Below are 5,839 nucleotides of genomic sequence, written 5' to 3' on the forward strand. Positions count from 1 at the left end.
GATTGTACAGCTATAAGGTGATGTCATTGGGCTTGAAGAACGCAGGAGCCACCTACTAGCGTTTAGTGAATGACATGTTCTGAGACTTGATCAGGAAAAATATGGAGGTATACGTCGATGACATGTTGCTCAAGTCCAAAGAAGCTGGAGGGCGTGTTCGAGACTTGAGGAATGCTTTGCAATACTTAGAAAGTATAGCATGAAGTTGAACCCTCTTAAGTGCTCGTTTGGAGTTGTTTTTGGTAAGTTTCTCGGATACATAGTCAATTCACGTGGAATCGAGGCTAACCTCGAGACGATCAAAGCATTGATCGACATGAAATCACCTACCACAATCAAAGAAGTACGAAGCTTAACCGAGAGAGTAGCTACCCTCATTAGGTTCATATAAAAGTCTACAGACAAGTGTGTCCCTTTCTTTAACTTACTGAGGGGCAGCAAGAAGATCAAATGGACCGAGGAATATGGGAAGCTTTCCAAGCCTTGAAGGAGCATCTCGCTCAACCTCCCGTCCTAGCGAAGCCAATATATGGTGAAGTACTATTCATCTATTTGGCAATCACCAAGCATGCAATTAGCACTACTTTGGTAAAAGAAGAGAACATGGTACAACACCCTGTGTACTATATCAGTAAAAGGCTAGTAGGTGCGGAGTCTAGGTATCCCCCTCTTGAAAAACTTGCCTACTGTTTGGTAATCACCTCTTGAAAGTTGCGTCCATATTTCCAAGCTCACTTGATCCGAGTTCTGACCGATCAACCGCCGAGACAAGTTCTTTAGAAACTAGAGGCCTCAGGACGATTACTCAAGTGGGTTGTGGAACTAGGACAGTTTGATATTGTTAGGAGTGTGTCCTAAAAGCATGTAAAGACATTTTTTTTCTATAAATAAATAAATACAATGGTTTATTATTATTGTTATATTTAGATTGTTAAATTATTGTTTGAATAATTTTGTAAATATCAGAAAAATTCCATATTCATTATTGAGGATGTGATCTTGTATTAGTACGAGAGAATTAAGATCACATAAATGAATAAAAATAGTCAACAACAACAAATTAAAGTTATGGAATTCTTTAATTGGAGTTGTAAGTACGGTTTACTGAGTATCATAATGATACAAATAATCTAGATTCGGATTATTGATGTGGAAAGACATCTCAGTAAAGGTGCTTTATATAATATGATTATATATGACATGGACCGATATGAATTAAAGTCTTTATCCAAAAACCATTTAACAATAAAGACTTGTAATTCATATCATAACTGATGATCATTTATAGATCAACCTAAATCCCGAGTGTTCATGAACTCCTGTTCATGTTTATTAAATCTTTTGATTCATTCGTTAAGGTCTCTTCAAAGAATGAGGCTAATGACTTTTGTTTTGGAGATTTAATATCATGGATGGCTGGGAACATGTATCAACAATACGGAATCTAATCTTTCCTAATGGATCGTATATTAGTTCCCTTAAGGGTTAATTCTGGAACTGAATGATTTTGAGCTCAAATCTATAATTAAATTATAGATTAATTATTCACAAGTGAATTAATGGTACTTAAGGAATAAGAAGTAAATTAGAAAGGTAAAATGGTAATTCTTCCATTCTAATTTATGAACTAATTAATTAGAGGGTTGAACTATTGTAAGATGGTTATATCAATGGACGACTTAAGAAAAGATTTCTGTAAAAGTATATCTATAACATAAAGAGTGCAATTATGAATTTATAGTGGAGTAATATCAAAATTAATAAATTAACTATTATAATTAAAGAGTTTAATTATTTAATTTTTTTATTGGAGCTTAATGTTATAGGTCCATGGTCCCCGAAATGGCTCACACAATCACTGACAAAGGTAAATACAAAAATGGGCAAAAAGGACTTATGTGATAAGTAAAATATTTTTCTATGTATCAAACATAATTATTGTTTAATTATGTGTAATTAATTAATTATTTGATTTAACAAAAATATAATTAATTTTGAATTAATTTATTTTTGGGATTTTTGGTATTTAAATAATAATAAAAATTGGGAAAAATCACATGCCATCACTGGCATGTGGTACACGTGTAGCACAGTGCACAGTCACTATGCTACACACATAAGAGACTGTGATTAGTTTCTAGGTTCCACAATTTTAGTTATTTAAATATTAAATAAATAATGAGATATTGTAATTTGATTAAAATATTATTATTTAAACAAAATCTGATAACTGATTAGTTATTTTCAAATTGTTTAAAATAACTAAGATTTTATTTTAATATATTGGATATATTAAATATAGGATATTAGTTTTTCATAACGTAACTTTTCAGGGATAGAAAAATATCTAGAAATCTCTCTCAGAGAAAAAGAACACTGACATAAAACAAAAGTCATTATTCTTCACAAAACCTAAGTCCAAACTTTATCAAATCTCATGTGTTGAGAACATCTGATAAATAGTTTTTTGCCTATTGTTTGTATAGCAAGCCCACACTCGTTCTTTGTGCGTTGAGAACATTTTGGAAGATCTTGGTGTGAGATCTCAAGGATTTATCCATACAAAAAGATAGCAGCAAGGAAGGACCTGAGATATTTTTTCTATTCATATCTTTGATTCAATATATATATGCATGTGAAGAAGTAGATCTGTAACGCCCTGTATAGCCAGGACCGCTACACTGTGTACTTATAAAGGTGCAAGACTTGCTAGCCAAGTCATTATTTTAAAAATGTGTCACTAAACATGTAAGAGCTAGGGTTAAAAAGGTTTTGGTCTCAAAAGACTCATTTCATATATTTTAACTATTATTAACACGGGATCCCATAAGAAAACAGAGTTAGAATAAGTTTACAGACTCCCAAAAGTACATGAGTATTCACTAGCCATACCAAGGCAAAACAGACAGTCTCCAGGTTTCATGTCCTTGCCTAGACCTCAACCGTGGCGGCCGAGCACCTGGCTATGTACATTCCGCTCGCTAAGCTCTCCAGTCAAGGCTGGTCTAATTTGCCCTTGCCTTTACCTGCACCACGTAGCACCCGTGAGCCAAGGCCCAGCAAGAAAGCATCTTATACAACTCAATCAATGACAACAGACAATTTAATTCATTATGCATGTATTCCCATCAGATAATCCACAACAGATATTCAGCACATACCATTAGATTCAAGATACAATCTATCACATATAACACTCATATCACATAATATTCAGGGCCGACAACTTAGGCCGCACCCTTTGTTTAACCCACTGACTCCGGCCCGCTTAAACCGAGCTCAGTGCATAATAAGCTGTCCTCGGCTACCAGTGGCCGAGCCGCGCCCTGTGCGCTAGTGAAACCCTTGGCACCCTTAGGCTGTTGGTTCACTAAATGGCTTGCATGGCATAATACCATCTTTTCAAGCGTTTACAATAGGGAGCCCTTAGTCCCATCACATATATTCAACCAAGTACAGTTTTCTTACGTTTAGTCTGTACAGTTACTGAATTACAAGCAACGCTCCTCAAGCACGATCTGTTCCCGAGCCTAAGCCTTTATCACCTAGTCACAATCAAAGTATAGGGTTTCATTAATACTCGAATATAGGTCTCCGGTTACAAGACTAACTCCCGGGAATCCGAATTCCACCAAGCACGGTGGTGAAACCAATCCCGAGCATACTAGACCACTTTCCCGTGCCTAAAACCCTCAAAAACTCATGTGTGCAACCAAGGGCTGCGGCCCTTGGAGCTTAGCCGCGGCCCTAGCCTCAAAATAGAACCAAGCCTATCCTGAATAAGACACGCGCCACGGCCCTTGCCTTGGGCGCCGCAGCGCCCTCCCATGGCCGAGCCTCCTTGGCCCTTTTTCATCCTAGGGCCGCAACGCTCTAGAACAGAGTCGCGGCCCTCCCCTTCGTGCCCAGAAAACCCATCATTTTAAAGCCCAAAACCACCCCTAAGCTTCCTACTTCAACACCCAACATATCCCCAACTCATGCTACACAATTCCAACAGAAATTCAGCTCAATAAACCATAGAAGATTCACCTCCAATCCTTGAGACTCTAAGAACACAAACACCCTGTTATAACCAGTCTAAACTCAAACTCAGATCATCAATTCATAAATCAAGGCTTACCTTCTTGATTGAACTCTTTCCTTAGCCAAAACCCAGCTGATTCCAAGGATTTCCCCAACTCAATTCTACCCTAATCATCAATGGAGTAATACCCTCAATAATCCAGCTGAAGCTTAAGGTTAAATTTAAGGAAAAACAAATGGATTAAACCCTTACCTTGATCTTGATTCAACCCTGGTTAAATCACTGAGCTAAGCCTCAAGATTACTCTTGAATCCCTCTAAACTTCTAGAAATTCTTCAGCTCAAATCCTCAATTCCCTTGAGTGCTTCTAGTTAGTTTCCTTTGTTTTTCTTAAGAGTGAGAATGAGAGTAACCAGCTGAGTGTAATTTAGGTTGGTTTATATTTTCTAAAGGCTTCCTTATATCTATCTTACTCGTTAAGTTAATCCCGAGGCTCGGGGTGCTGGAACTGTCCCCGAGGCCAAAACGGTAAAATCCCCCAATATTCCCGCCTAGACATCCTAACCTCAAATATATCTCCACATATTTATTTTCATGACCCGATAGTCCAAATCGCTATCCGATACCTAAAATACCCCTGACTTATCCAAAGTCATATCTTAAATCCCGTTGTGACCTTTTCCCGCTATCTGACCCTAGGATCGTCTCGAGTTGCGCTCTATGAACTTGGCCACATAATAATGTAGTTCTCACATATATCACATAGATATTCATATTATCACATAATATCATTAATTACCATATAATCAACATTAATCACATACTTACACATTTAAGTCAATAATACTCACTCTAATCCCAATTATGCCCTCCCGACACACTAATCAAGGCCCTTAAGCCTTATTAGTGAATTTGGGTCGTTACAAGATCTAGAAATCTTATGAGATTAAACTAAAATTTGATTGTTGTTCCGCTGCGCATAATCTCTGATTTGATCAATAAAAACCAACAGATATCACTTATCATTCGAGGACGATGATAAAAGGACAAGCATTGGCAGACTTCATAGTCGAAAGCACCAACCTTGAAGACCCTTCCTACCAATCGGATAATGGAGGTACCGAGAAGGAAGGAGATACTCTTGTCTGGAAGCTATATGTTGATGGAGCATCCAATGAACACAACTCAGGCACAGGAATCATATTGATCACTTTGGAAAATCACAAAATCCATTACCCTCTTAGATTTGGATTCAACACTTCAAAAAACGAGGTTGAGTACGAGCCATTATTAGCAGGATTACGCTTGTCTCGGAGTGTGCATGCACAGTCCCTAGAGATATTAACCAATTCCCAACTAGTGGTGTAACCTTAAATACTAAGCAAGCTCAAAGTTTTTCTAGGACATGTGTTCAACATATGTTTTGAAAGTGCAAAAAAAAAAAACAAAAAAGGCATTGGTGGTCGGCCTATCACCCATGGGGTGGTCAACCTAACCTGTTTTATTCATGGTACTTGGTGAAGCTCACATTACCATGGTTGTTAGCATTAAAAACATAAAAGAGTAAGGTTAGTATGGCACGTGAAATACATGTGTTCAAAGTATTCTGATACCTGAACCAATGAGGGTTGTGAGTTGATATATCAATACACAAAGTACTCATAACGAAAAAGCATAAAGGCATAAAATGTCATATGTAAGAATTGTCAAGTACAAGGTGCCCCACCAATGGCATGAAAGGAAAGACAGAGTAAAAGACCAAAAGAAGACTAACTAGGGTGAGGAGTATCATTTGAAAGACCACCCTAAGCC

Source organism: Humulus lupulus, chromosome X, assembly GCF_963169125.1.
Source record: "Humulus lupulus chromosome X, drHumLupu1.1, whole genome shotgun sequence".
NCBI lineage: Eukaryota > Viridiplantae > Streptophyta > Magnoliopsida > Rosales > Cannabaceae > Humulus > Humulus lupulus.